General features: G+C 41.0%; 2 long non-coding RNA genes across 2 annotated transcripts; one reads left to right on the top strand and one right to left on the bottom strand.

Annotated features, from left to right (window-relative positions):
* Positions 1–1,225: 1,225 nt before the first annotated feature.
* Positions 1,226–14,617, top strand: LOC119486119. Its single transcript, XR_005206459.1, has 3 exons — positions 1,226–1,240; positions 7,171–7,174; positions 14,407–14,617. It is a non-coding gene; the product is annotated as an uncharacterized LOC119486119 (long non-coding RNA).
* LOC119486120 lies at positions 7,472–11,568 on the bottom strand. The gene is made up of 3 exons (XR_005206460.1): positions 11,376–11,568; positions 9,033–9,166; positions 7,472–8,002 (listed from the first exon to the last, which is right to left on the bottom strand). It is a non-coding gene; the product is annotated as an uncharacterized LOC119486120 (long non-coding RNA).
* Positions 14,618–14,952: the final 335 nt, after the last annotated feature.

The raw sequence follows: 14,952 nt of genomic DNA on the forward strand, positions 1-14,952 counted from the left end.
GCAAAGAGACGAAACTCTGACAGCAACTGCTGTGATTTTGGACTGAAAACGCGTATTATATTCATAATATTTTATTGTTCAACTCAGGACATTACATTAGAATGTGAAATAGTGTAGTTTTACTTTTGTACGTCTCTTTGTAGGCGGTCGTTTTACTGGCGTCTTGTAGTCGCTTTCAGTCCAAAATGGTGGAAGCGTAGCTCTGCTGCTGGGCGCTGATGTTGATGTGGAATGAACTATTGACTTTCACTTCTTAGGGTGTACGTTGTTTGGTAGAATGCATCTCCAATTGTGATCAGATCTCACTTTTCAGCTCTATATCAAATAAACATCATGTTTGCAAAGACCAATAACGTTGTTGTTTTTAACCAGCAGAAGAAATCAAAACAATACAGACGGGGTCTATATAATGCTGCAGGAATGAGTCCTAAAACCCAGAAATGAGTTATCATTTTAGCACTTCCTGTTGCTAACAAGTGGCTAAATGAGACGACTAAACATCATCACGCCAACTCGTCCTCCTTTACAGCCTCGTTGTGTTTACTCACGCTCATGTGACCGTGGTGTAGCTCGTTTATAGCCTAAGGTTAGCTTTCTACTTCTGCTGATTGCATTAACACTTCATAAATCATAAAGGGGTGTTCATTAGTGGAGGTTATCTTGCTGAACTAGACGTGTCAGTATCATAAACGTGTGTTTGTCACAGAGATTATTTTTCTGCAATAATCCAAAACCCATTGGAACAATCCCATTGGCTGTTAGTGGAGGGGAACCAGGGAGGTGATCACTTCCTATTAGCGGAGGGAACCAGGGAGATGATCATTTCCTGTTGGACTACAGAAATACGTCATCCCTGCACTCTGTTCCTTAGTGTGTTCCAGGTAAACCAAATTTCCCAACACATGAATACATCTCTATTAGGTCTGTCAAAGATAATGTGATAATAACGCGTTAACGCAAATTTGTTTTAACGGTACCAATTACTTTAACGCATTAACACACCTTGATATCGATCTTACGGAGGTTGTAGCGGCTCAGTTTTAAAGGTAGAGGGAAGATATTGGCATCATATGTGAAATAAGGAGACCTGAGGAATCCATTGGTACCAACGAACATTTCTCTGATGTTTTTCGGATGTTTTTTGGACATATGTTGGACATTGCTTCTGCCTTTCTTCGGCTTTTTTTCTAAGTTTTTCTGCCTTTTTTCAGACATTTTTCTGACGTTTTTTCAGACATATGTTGGTCTTTTCTTCTGCTTTTCATCAGATATTTTTCTGCCTTGTTCTCGAACATATGTCAGACAGTTAACAGTGAATCAGATTAAATGACCAACAGTAACACTGGATTATAGGCTGCATCACTTCCTGTCAATCCCTCATGTGTGTGAAGGTAATCTGAATCCAGAGTGGGAATGGCGGATCCACCACCAACAATTAGTAGGTTATATAGAGAGAGCTAATTTGCTATGTTATGATTTGAGCATATTGTTTATGCTAAATATAGTACCTGTGAGGGTTTCTGAACAATATTTGTCATTGTTTTATGTTGTTAATCGATTTCCAATAATAAATATATACATACATTTGCATAAAGCAGCATATTTGTCCACTCCCATGTTGATAAGAGTATTATATACATGACAAATCTCCTTTTAAGGTACATTTTAAACAGATAAAAAATGTGAATAATTTGCGATTAAATATTTAAATAGTTTGACAGCCCTAATCTCCATATATATATCCATCCTGTCCTCAGCCTGGTCTCCTAAAACTAACAACTAAACTGAATTCTCAATCACGTTTGAAGGGAACGTTCTTTATCCTGGATTACGTTTTCATCAAGTACTCAGAAATGTCACTTTAATATTAAAAATAAAAATAATTTTACATACAAATATCAAAGCCCCTCTGTGTTCAAACCGTCCTCAGTCCTGCGTGTAGGTCGGTAGGAGCGTTTTTAGTGATTGATTGATAAATATAGAAAGACTTAAAGCTTCACAATAGCCTCATCTCTATCTCCAGTGAACCTCCTGCAGGCTAACCTCCTCATTCTTTCTTTCTCTCTCTATAATGCCTTTATTTCTCCATCTCGCCGTCGTCCATCTGTGAATGGTATCCTGAGATGACGGTGTGTTTGTCAGGCAGCAGCCGTCTCTCGGCCTCTGCCTCGCTCTGATAACGTCCTCATCTCTGGCTCAGCTATGGAGATTTATGGTGCTTTGATAAGCAACCAGCTCACCATCACTCTCAGAGTGCCAAACAGACCGCTGCTCGGTCGCATCAGTGCCTTTATGCTCATTGTGTTGGTGTGTTTTTACCCCCTCAGGAGGCCTTCACAGGACGCCAAAGCTCAGGCTGTGTCATTATCTCCCGTTAGATAAAGAAATAAACGGAGGGAGGAGGTGACAGGAGAGACTCACCGTTGATCTCTTCTGCTTCATTAACACTCAGATGAATTCATCAGAGACAGGAAGCTGCTCATGAAACGGAGTACATTTACTCCAGTACTGCTCTGAGTACTTGTACTTTAAAGGAGTATTTCATAGTACTTCTACTCCACTACATCTCAGAGGGAAATATTGTACTTTTTACTGCACTACATTTATCTGACCAACGCGCTCTAACTCCCGACTCATCAATTATCACCACTTGGTCAGTGTCCCTCGGCATCGGAGACCGACCCACGGGGTTCTCCTCTAGCGTTACTTCTGGAAGGACAAGGGACGGCGTGTCAATACACGCTCGTTACATTCATAGTGTCCTTTCAAAATAAACTTCTGTTTCCACGGGAAGGTTTAGGCAACACAACCACTTAGGGTTACGATACGTCGTGTTTTACGTTAACTTCACTAACGACTCACATGATTCACGGGGTTGACGATACTAACGAGTCACCTGACGCTCGGGGTTGACGATACTAACGACTCACGTGACTCTCTGGGTTGACGATACTAACGACTCACGTGACTCTCGGGGTTGACGATACTAACGAGTCACTTGACTCACTGGGATGACGATACTAACGAGTCACGTGACTCACGGGGTTGACGATACTAACGAGTCACGTGGCTCTCGGGGTTGACGATACTAACAACTCACGTGAATAATGACTCATGTGACTCTCCTTGAGTACAGGATGTGAGTACTTGAGTACAGGATGTGAGTACTTGAGTACAGGATGTGAGTACTCATGTATATCGGGGTTACTGTTAGAGGAGCTCGGATCACGTATTGAACGCTCGCCGTGTTGAAATGCGTTTGTTATCACCGTGTGTCTGAGCTGAGGGAGCAGCAGTTAACGGTGCATGAAGGCAGCGTATGGCCCGTTATTTACCTCTGACAGATATCGGCCTACGTCACGACGGCGGTCCCAAACCTCGTTTTCACTCATTATCGTGTCAGCCAGATTGACTCCGCTCCACTCTCATCGCTCTCTCTCTAAAGGTAAATTAGCTGGTGTTTGATTTACGCCCTCATCGGCGCGAGGCGGCAGCGTCACGGGCGATGAGGCAGAGTGACTTTGTGGTGGTGAAGCAGCAGATGTGGATTAGAGAAATCACTCTCATTATCACGGCGAGGAGCAGGGCGCTGTGTTTTACTCTAATTCTTCTGTCTGTGACAAACAGAACATTATGTCGGGCCGTCGCCGGGTCAGAGAAGGAAGCTCCGGGCCTCAGTACAGCACCGACTGAGATACCAGACACAGATAATATGCTAATATTACTCACAAACAGCCAAATATTCTGTTATTGCTATAGCGTTTCCTCCTCTGGCGCTCGGCTGGATTACCGTCAGCTGGACAAAGAGGAAGTTGTTTGTTACCAAGGCTTCAGGAGTTTGTGATGAAGAGGAGCTTCACGCTTTTACATCAACAACACGGAGAATTATTTATCATATTTATCTTATTTATCCTACTATAAAGACACATGTAGTGTGTTTGTATGCAGGTAAAGCTCCACTAATCAACGGGTTTGATTTCCTTTAAATTCATGTGTATCAGAAACAGATTTATCGTTTTCACATACAAGGAATCTACCTCGGTGATGTTTTGGTGCAGAACGGTCACAATAAACATATTAAACAAGTACTGCAACTTAAGAATATTAAATATAAAATTGAAACGAAAAAGAAAAATTACCTAGGTCCAAAAATTGTCACAAAAATCTCAGAAAAAAAGGCTGAAGAAAGGCCGGAAAATGACCAAAAAAAGGACGAAAAATTACAGAAAAAAGGCAGAAGTAGGTCCAAGATATGTCCAACAAATGACCAGAAAGGCTGAAGAAAGGCAGAAGAAATGTCTGACATATGTCCGAAAAGAAGTCTGAAAAATGTCCAGAAAATGCCTGAAAATGTCCGGAAAAATATCCAAAAAAAGGCAGAAGAAAAGGCCAACATATGTTTGAAAAATGTCAGAAATAAGGTCCAAAAAATGTCAGAAAAAGGCAGAAGAAAAGTCTGACATATGTCCGAAAAAAAAGTCAGATGATGCAAAAATGCAACCGGACATTTGGCTACGACCAGCCCTGAACGCCTCACAGTGTAAACAAGACAACCACTGTATTGTTATAGTGTTCATTATTGTGGTGTGTATGGAGGGAGGTTTATTTGAACCAGAATTCAAATTTAAAGGAAAAATAGAAAATGAAAAGAGAAAACTATTATTATATGTTAGCAGACCATAGATAAATATTAAAAAATATATTAGAAATTTGAAAAGGAAAAGTGAAATTGGTAAAACAGAAACATCTTTGTGTAAAATGCTCGTCCATGTGTTGCGTCTATATTTCCCTGTATTATGAGGACGTGACAGTCGTCTCATTGACCTGACAGAAGCTGCTGAGCTTCTTTTCTCTCTAGTTTCTTTATTCAAACGTCTACAAAGTGATGAGCACAGAATTATTTTTACACAAAGCCACAGAAATATGTTTGTTCTTCCTTTATTCTCGGAGAACTCAAAATCAGGTTTCACTGACTTCATCAGAGAGGAAGTCTCAGTTTTATTCCTCCTCGTTTCCTTTCCTCCTTCATCCCTTCAACTCTTCCTCTTTTCAAATCACCGCCTGCTCCCTAAAAACATGTATGAGATCATGTGCAGCGTTTCTACAGTACAGTTGCCATCCAAAGTATTTACATTCAGTAATTAGCTCTCTCTATACAACCTACTAGTCTTAACTGTTGGTGATGGAGTCCGCCATTCCCACTCTGGATTCAGATTACCTTCACACAGGAGGGATTGACAGGAAGTGATGCAGCCTGTAATCCAGTGTTACTGTAGGTAATTTAATCTGATTCACTGTTTACTGTCCGACATACAGTATGTCCAAAAAAAAGTCAGAAAAATGTCTGAAAACAAGTCCCAAAAATATCTGATAAATGTCTGAAAAATTTAAAGAAAAAACATTTCAGAAAAAAAGTCCGGAAAAATAGGCAGAAAAATGTCCAAAAAAGGCTGAAGAAAGGCCAAAAAAACTCAGAAAAAAGGCTGAAAAATGTCTGAAAATAAGTCAGAAAAAAGGCCCAAAAATGTCCAAAAAGGCCAAAAAAAAAACTCAGAAGAAAAGTCTGAGAAATGTCAGAAAAAGGCTGAAAAAGGTCTAATGATAAGTCTGAAAAAAGGCCTAAAAATGTCCAAGTAAGGCCTAAAAGAAATCCAAAAAAAGTCTGACATATGTCCGAAAAGAAATTGGCCGAAAATATCCCCAACATGGCTACGAACCGGCCCTGAACGCCTCACAATGTAAATAAGACATATTGTTATAGTGTTCATTATTGTGGTGTGTATTCATGTCTTTCCTCCTCGTTTCCTTTCCTCCTTCATCACTTCAGCTCTTCGTCGTTTCAAATCACCGCCTGCTCCCTAAAAACATGTATGAGATCATGTGCAGCGTTTCTACAGTACAGAATGTTAAAATGTGAATAAAATGACTGGAGTTCTGTGTGACAGAAGGGTTTTTATCTCAACAGTTTGTCATGTTTTTGCTAAGAGGAAGGAAAGTTTGTCAGCATCTTTAGCCCAACATCATGATGCTAATTAAGTTGGTAAATAACGCCGTTTTAGAACTGAGCTGTAATTACAAAGCACGCCTGAACATACGCGCCTCAAAGCAACGTCGCCGGATAAACATTAGTTTCCTCTCTGACAACAATTATTCATCAGATGCTAATTTCATCCGACAAGTTCCTCAAAGGGGGCAGCAATGAAGGGAACATATGTCGGCGGTTTGATTCCCTCTGTGAGCACATTGAGCTGTCAGCCGAATCTGAGGAGCGCAGAGCCGCCATTGATCAAGAGGAAATTGGCCTGTTTCTGCTTCTCCAGTCGGCCGGCATGTTTCCACCAGAGCAGCTGACGAGGTCGAGAGGTCAACGTGTTCATGAAGGAGCAGCCTGACAAATCAAGGCCTGATTTATACTGAAATATAGATATATAGATATTATTATTAAGACTTCTAGCTGCTCAGCGAGATGTCACGATCACCAACACCAGCATCATTTACATCACTGAGTTTGGTTTATATATAAACACAGATTTATGATTAGATTAAACAAACAAAACACTGAATGAAGGAACAACAAGCCACCGCGCCCCCACAGGTTCAATAACATCACTCTTTATATACTGTATATCATATTATATATACAGTATATTATATCCCTGAGTATTTGATGTGTGGGAGCTGCAGCCAGAGGCTCATCATATCAGCTCTGAGCATCTTCCTCCATAAAAAAACACTCTCAGACGGATCCTCACTAATCTTCTTATCTCTATTATCAGTCGATAGAATCAATCTGATTAAAGCAGAACATGAAAAGGTTTCTCACACGTCACTGTGTCCAATCTAGTGAGAGGAAATGATTACAGCAGGTTTATGCTTTCGTATCTCACTGTTTTTTTATGATTAATTCAGCCGCGTCTATTTGACCGTTTGTTAACTGTAAAGTCTCCGCTGTTTCTCAGTTGGACATTTTGCCGAAAACTATGCAAATGTTGGCATTGATTTATGGAAATAAAAAATACGCTTATAGAGTGGTGCAGGAATGAGTTTTATCACTTCCTGTTCCCTCGTCTGGAAGTCAATGGTTGGGTCCTAATTTCTAGGAGATACATCATCCCTGCAGCGCTGTATAGGTGGTGTGCTACGAGAAAAGGTAAAAACTCAACGACGCAGTTGAGTTTGGGTCGACAGGCGAAAAACAACCGCTAAACAAAAGAAGTCCATGTTTGCTTTCTGTCCTCTTCATCCTCTGACAGTGTAGACTGTGAATGTGATTCTTTTTAATCTTAAAGTCTGGAGCGGTCGAAGCGTCCCCACAGAGCTGAAACAGGCCAAACTACTATAAACTATAATCATCAGCTCTGCCAAAACATCTTCACACTGGGACCTGGCCTCATCTCTCACGTGTGAAATCTAACATACAAACATTTTATCCGTGGTGCTTCCTGTTTTTTCTGTCAGACTTTTACTTCTGTTTACAAGCAGGTTTTATTGTGAAGGGAATTTAAGTTGTTTTTCCTTTAAACTTCCTGGAGAAACAGGATCCGTTTTTTCCTGGTTTCACTTCATCCCCATGTTTTCCTCCTGCGCGCCGTCCTGGGAGTGTTTACTGTCGGGGTGAATATTTCATGAGCCGGGCCACTCATCCACCGGACCACAGTTTCACTCTACTGCCCACAAAACACATGAATAAATGAGAGGAGACAACAGGAGAGGCCGGCTGTCTGAATGCATGTTTTCCTCAGCAGGTGAATCCATATCTGCCTCAGCGCTGCTGGTTCTGGGTCGACGTTCAGATGGACAGGATGTGTGATGATCCCAGCTGCCCTGCTCAGTGTTTTAACCCCTGAGGGAACAGCTGAGGGGTCAAAGGTCACGACACGCTCTCACATTCCTTCATAAATCCACAATCACCTGCCAGAAATCTTCTTCTTCAGGACTGCTAATAGCGACCAGAACCGCTTCATCTCCAACCGTCCAGTCAGTTATCGTTTTATAATAGAATCTGCAAAATGATCTGAATTCTCCAAATTAAAGTCCTCTTTAAACATGTTATGTGTATTTGATAGGGCTGTCAATCAATTAAAATAGTTAATCGCGATTAATTGCAAATCTCACATTTTTTATCTGTTCTAAATGTACCTTAAAGCGAGATTTGTCAAGTATTTAATACTCCTATCAACATGGGAGTGGACAAATATGCTGCTTTTTGCAAATGTATGTATATATTTATTATTGTAAATCAATTAACAACACAAAACAATGACAAATATTGTCCAGAAACCCTCACAGGTACTGCATTTAGCATAAAGAATATGCTCAAATCATAACATGGCAAACTGCAGCCTAACAGGTAACAACAGCTGTCAGTGTGTCAGTGTGCTGACTTGACTATGACTTGCCCCAAACTGCATGTGATTATCATAAAGTGGGCATGTCTGTAAAGGGGAGACTCGTTGGTACCCAAAGAACCCATTTTCATTCACATATCTGGAGGTCAGAGGTCAAGGGACCCCTTTGAAAATGGCCATGGCAGTTTTTCCTCGCCAGAATTAAGCGCAAGTTTGGAGGGTTATTTAGCCTCCTTTGTAACAAGCTAGTATGACATGGTTGGTACCAATGGATTCATTAGGTTTTCTAGTTTCATATATATACCAGTATCTTCAAAACTGAGCCGCTACAACCTAAAAATCACAAGTTGTGATGATGTTTTAAAAAAACAAGTGGCGTTAAAATGAATTTGCGTTAACGCGTTATTATCACGTTAAAATACAAAGTGCAATACGAAGTGCAATGTGAAATACAATACGTCATCTTCAGCCCAACCATGTAGTTCTTTCCTAAACCGAAACTATAGTGGATCCTGAGCCACTTCGTGAGATACCGACGCACACAACGCACCGGGCTTTCCATTAAAATATAAACCCACTATCATTTTTTCCATTTGCATATTTCGGCCTCAGTACATACTTCTTTGTCTAATAGTGTCTTTATGATGATTTTATAAATGGCTGTTTCATTGAGACCATATTGACCTTTACAGAAGGGCGTGTTTGTCTGATGGACATCCGTCTCAGCCTATCACGGTCCGGCGTGGCCTCCACAGCTTCACCACGCTGAGTTACGGTAAACTCCTGTTTTTCTCCCGTTGACGGAATAAACTGAAAATCTGCACACACAAAGAGAAGAGCAGCGACAGGAAGTCTGAGGAGGAGAATCCATCGTTTTGATGTGAAGTTTTTAACTACAGCCTGTTGTTGAACCACCATCTGTTGGATCCTCTCTTCTACTTTTACTCTGAAACTCTGTCTCAGTTATTTGTCCTCACTTGTCCTCCTCGCTCACCATATGTCGTCCCTGCTGAGTCCAGGACACAATATGTTGCTGCTGAAATCAAAGAATCCATTTATATCCAGCACAGACTCGTCAGCAGAAAAGGCTTTTATTTTGAAAGTGTCGTATAAATTAAAAATGTCAGTAAATATGCTTTAAATTAATAATTCACTCTGTATAATATCATCATGGCTCCTGTTAAAGGTTAGTGAGCATCATCACTCTTGTTATGATAGTTTGGTAGATTAGTGGAATGTAACTAAGTACATTTACTCCAGTTAGTACACATTTAAACTACTTATACGTTACTTGAGTATTTTTTGCTACTACTCCACTACATTTATCTGACAGCTTTAGTGACTTTATAAATCAATATTTTTACATTTTATTAAAACATATGAAGAGCTCATTAAAAAAATTATGTGAAACTATTTTTCTGACACGTAGCAGACGAGACGAAATTAAACTGATATCAAAATACTACAAGTAACAACCCTCCAAACATGTTAACGTCACAGAGCATTTGTGGACGTAATTGAATTAACTCTAATCCCTCAAATGTGGAAGTAATCAGATTACTTCTCTTGCTTTCAAGAACATAAAGAAACAGAATAAAAATACATGAAACTCTCCATTAAAACAACTGCAACTCTCTATTTTAGTGCTTGTGTTTAAATATAGTCTGTAAACACGACTACATGCAAGATGAAGAACTCATGTAACGTGTGCATTTCTTCACTACATGAGGTGTGTCTGTGACTTCCTGTCTTGATCTCTCGGAGGAGACAGCGGCTGAAATCCACCATGAATCCTGAGCAATTCCATATCGGATGTTGTTTCAAGGCGTCTGCACGCTTCAATCAGAACGTAATAACTGAAACTAAAGGAGCAGTCCAGTAAATCCTCGGCTCCTGAACAGGTTTCACTGTTAGATTTAGTATTTATGTGGTTTGTGTGGCTCTGTGCAGGTTTGTCTTTATTATTTTCTGTAGGTGCTGCTCTCTTTCATCTCTTTATTTTACTATTTCTAAACACGACAAGTCATTCTTGACTGTAGTTGAGTTTTAGCAGCACGCCTACATGGATGTTAAAGTCTTTCTTCCAGACTACTGAAACATCTCAACAACTATTATGGGATGGATGGTGACGAAATGTGGTTCATCATTCAGGATGAACTGTAAGAACGTTTTTATTTAGCGCCATCATCAGGTCAACATGTTAATGTGTCCAATACTTTGGTTTATGACCAGATACCCAACACGTTCTCATCCCAACTCATCACATACTGACGCTTTGTCGGACCCCTCGGCATCACTTTAGGGTCGGAGTAAACACGTGTTTAATGTTGTGAATTATGTAAGGGATAATGTACAGCGAGCCGGTCATTGTTGTGAAAGAAACCCCTTTTACACGGCTACTTACTGAAGAAATCAATAATTTGACACAAAAACGGTCCACCAGAGTCCGGCATCAGAACTGCGCCCATAGCAACGGTCTGTTATACATAGCAACGGTCTGCTATACATAGCAACAGTCTGTTATAAAGAAATAACAGACCGTAAAAGTAGACTACTCCAGCAGGTAGACTACTCCAGCAGTGAGACTACTCCAACAGTTAGACTACTCCATCAGTTAGACTTCTCCTGCAGTTAGACTGCTCCAGCAGGTAGACTACTCCAGCAGTTAGACGCGTCCCGAGTGTGAGAAGGACTTTTAAATTAGTATTCAAGGTGAGTTTGTTTACAGCTTTAAGAATTGAGATCAATATCCAGTTTAGTGTTGATCCTCTTAGTGAGGCTGATCCTGACTGGAACAACTCCATTACCCATAATCCTCTGATAGCCCAGCACAGACAACACCAGCTTGACCTGAATTAACTCATGTTGTATAAACAATGTGTCACCTTTTCTTTGACTTATCCTGCATCAGACGTTCATTCATATTATAACAAATATACATTTTACTGTAGTTTACACCACGTCTCACGTTTACTATATCTATATAATACATGTGAGAATATAATGATACTTCAGGTGAGGACGTACCTGAGGGGCAGGTGAGGAGGACTGTGGTGTTACTGAACTGCTTCCAGGTCAGAGTTTACATTCCTGCAAGAAAGAACAATAAATAAATAAACTTTAGAGAAAAATAGTGGAACTATTAGTTGGTGTTTCAGTTCTTTTCATTATGAAAACCAGCAGATTAATCAGTGACGTATGAGATCAGAGCTGAGAGAGTCTGAACCAGAACCAGAACCACAGAGTCATGAAGCTGCAGTCACTAGCAGCTCATGTTGTGTTCAGGGTCAGAGGTTCTGGTGGGAAACTACTGAAACATGTTGTCAGTGAACATTTTACTATGTTCATCACTGTGACCTGTCAAATACGTTAGTTAATGTTGATATAAAACACATTAAAACATATCTGCTTTAACAGATTAGTTGTATATAAAGTTTATTTCAAGTAGACAGCAGCTGAATGATTTCTCTGCTCTGAGACAATAAACAACGTTTATCTTATTATCTTATCATCTTATTATTAATGGTGTCACACTGATAATCATCTCCTCTATTATCAGCTGTATGAGTATATACGAGTATATACGAGTGTGTGGATGAATTATTAAGTTGATACATTTTGCTCATTTAGCGACTGGCTAGTTAGCTAACTACCTTGTTAATTCCACCATGCTACAGAAAATGAGCCCAACAGCGGAAAGCGCTGGGTCACGGTCCCTCTGCCTCACTCCTCGCCGCTAGGAGACTACTTCACCGGGAGGAGAGCAGGCGTTAGCTAGCTAGCTTGTCAGTCTCTGGACAATCTAACTAGCCAACTAGCCAGTTCTGGAGAAAGACAATCTAGCTAGCTACCTAACATTAGCCAGCCGTCTACTCCTCCTGAAGTGTAGTCTCTAGCGGTGTACGGGTCGGCTAATCTGGTCCCATTGGTTAATGTTAACTTTATCAACTAACACTCGTGATCCTGGAGACTGAGTGACAGCACATATTGAGAGAAACTACTATTTTCTTCAGCCATTGTTAAAAAAACAAGCCAACATAGCCAGCGTTAACTAACGTGTTCAGAGAATTATTCTGCCTCCACTTAACGGGACTGTGTGTAACTTCTTACACGTATAAATCAATCTGGGTCGGTGTCCCAGGTGCGCTCGCGTGTGGCTACGCTGTTCAGACTCAGACTCCAACACAAACTACACGGAAGCACCAAAACCGCAAAGTTATATCTAGTGAAGCCCGTCTGTTAAACAGTGTTGGCCGCGGTCGGAGGACGCGGGGGAGACCGTAGCTTTGGTCTCCAGGGCCGGAGTCTCTGCTGTACTCTGCTCCTCTGCCTGCTTGCCTGCCTTCACTCACACACCGCGCTCGTTCTCGCTATTTTGCTCCAGACTCACGTGTATGCGCGCACACTACACACTGAGGAAGAGTTAGTAGCTCTGAGAATATCTAGTGAATGTACAGTGGACGTTTGTGCAGAAATAAATGCTGCAGCTCCTCCAGACCAACAGAGGTTTCTCGTGTCTTGTGAAGTGACGGGGCTCCGCAGCGAGAAACGTTATCGTCTCCGACCACTAAATACCTCATCATGGCTACTAACAGAGGAGGGGGGATATACAAAGAGGTCTACACATACTGCATGCAGCAGTATGTACTTTGTGAGGACAGCTGTGGGACGTACTAAAAGTAAAAAGATAAAGTATGAGATTTGTAACGCAGCCTCAGTGTTCCAGTGACCTCAGAGTGATGATAAAACCAGTAGAAAACAGGAAGTAGACCCTCTGTCTCCACTAACTCTGGTTCATGTGATGGTCCAGTCCTCTCTCTGGTGATAAATAGCTCCATCCAATTACAACATATAATAATTTTGCTCTCTGGTTGGTAATGAGGTCTAATGCCGGCCCCCGTGTGATAATTCCCCGCCGGATGGCGGCTTGATCAGATGTTGAGCTTCGTAATTAACTGGGCAGAAAATCATTATTTGGTGTTCAAATAGAAAATGAGGTTGGTGGAAGTCAATTTGGTGTGTAGACGGGAATCTAATGATTTAATTACAGCTGTAAGCTCCTCGGATGAGACTTCAGTCAGGACCAGGACCTGGACAGGCTGCTGGACCCAGACTGGGGGGAGGGGGAGGAGGAGGAGAAGGATGAAGAGGAGGAGGAGGGACGAGTAACTAAACAAGCTCTTGACATCAGTTTAGGAGTGACATGGAGGTGTGAGTGCAGAGGAGGAGCTGATTTAAATATCTCTCATCCACAGAGGGTCTGAATAACATCTGTGAATATAATAGTATAAGTAATAAGCTGAATAATGTTATTATTGTGAGTTATTGTTGTGAAATAAACCCCAACAGGGTGATGCAGTACTGTACATAAAGCAACAATATAAACACAATAAATGTAAAGAAATATACTTTATCAGGGTCGTCTCTAGCCCTTTTGGTGCCCTCGGCAAAATTTGGATGTGTAACTGTATTTATTATAATACAAGTAAACAACTGGTCCCTGATATTGTTGGCTTGAAAGTGTTTAGTCAGTTTCACTACAACCAGAGTTACAGGGTTTTTTTTTTTAGAGGGCAACCAGCGCCCCCCTATGCCTTAAGCCGGCCCTGTGATCTCTCTGCTATCCACACCTGAGCCAGGTGAGCTCCTCTCGTTGTTTCCTTTTCTTTATTTCTACACAACTCTTCCAACAAACACAAGACTTTCATCCAGGACATCGCTGTTCCTGTTCCTGTTCCTGTTCCTGTTCCTGTTCCTGTCCCGTGTCTTAAGTTTCACTTTTACTTTACAAACGTAGTCATTTTAAGCCAAACCAAGATGTTTTTGGTTTTGTTTGGATTTACTGCCATATGCTCAAGTGGTTAAGTCGTGAGAACACCGCTGCTAAGCAACAACAATATTAAAGTTTCTGTTGGCGTCTAGAAGCTACAGAAGATAACAATTTAATAATAACAAGCTAGCAAGTGGGTAACAAAATGCAGGAAATGCAAAGACATAATGACAGAAGAAAAAGATGAGGTCTTTGGGAATATCAACATTCTCCTCATAAATGTTATAGCATTATGAAGAAAAACAATATACGATTAAAATTACAATATATTAACTTATTATGTACCAAAAAAATGTACTTCCATGGCCTTTGTCATTTCTAACAAAGTCAACAAACACATCACAACTCTTGAACTCTGAGCTTTCAGTGAATACGACATGAGGGGGGCGTTCAGATGGACTCTTCTGGTGAACACGGTAAACACCACGACATCTGAGGGCACCATGTGTTTACGACCGTAGTGGAGCGTCATAATTTGAAGTGCTGGGCTGTCCAGTGCGTTAGAAAGTGACGGCGAGGGGTCCTGATCAAACGTCAGTATGTGGTGAGTTGAGATGAGAACAGGTTGGTGACCCAGATTACAGGAATAAAGCCAGTGACCTTCATCCTGAGGGGCCTCCTCAAGGTGAACTGCTACTACTACTACTACTAATACTACTACTACTGCTACTACTCACAGTGACTGACAGTTCTCACATATTCGGATTGACTCAGGCTGTTCAAATGTACCTTAAAGGGAGATTACTCAAGTATTTAATACTCTTATCAACATGG

Source organism: Sebastes umbrosus, chromosome 4 (genome assembly GCF_015220745.1).
Source record: "Sebastes umbrosus isolate fSebUmb1 chromosome 4, fSebUmb1.pri, whole genome shotgun sequence".
Taxonomy (NCBI): domain Eukaryota; kingdom Metazoa; phylum Chordata; class Actinopteri; order Perciformes; family Sebastidae; genus Sebastes; species Sebastes umbrosus.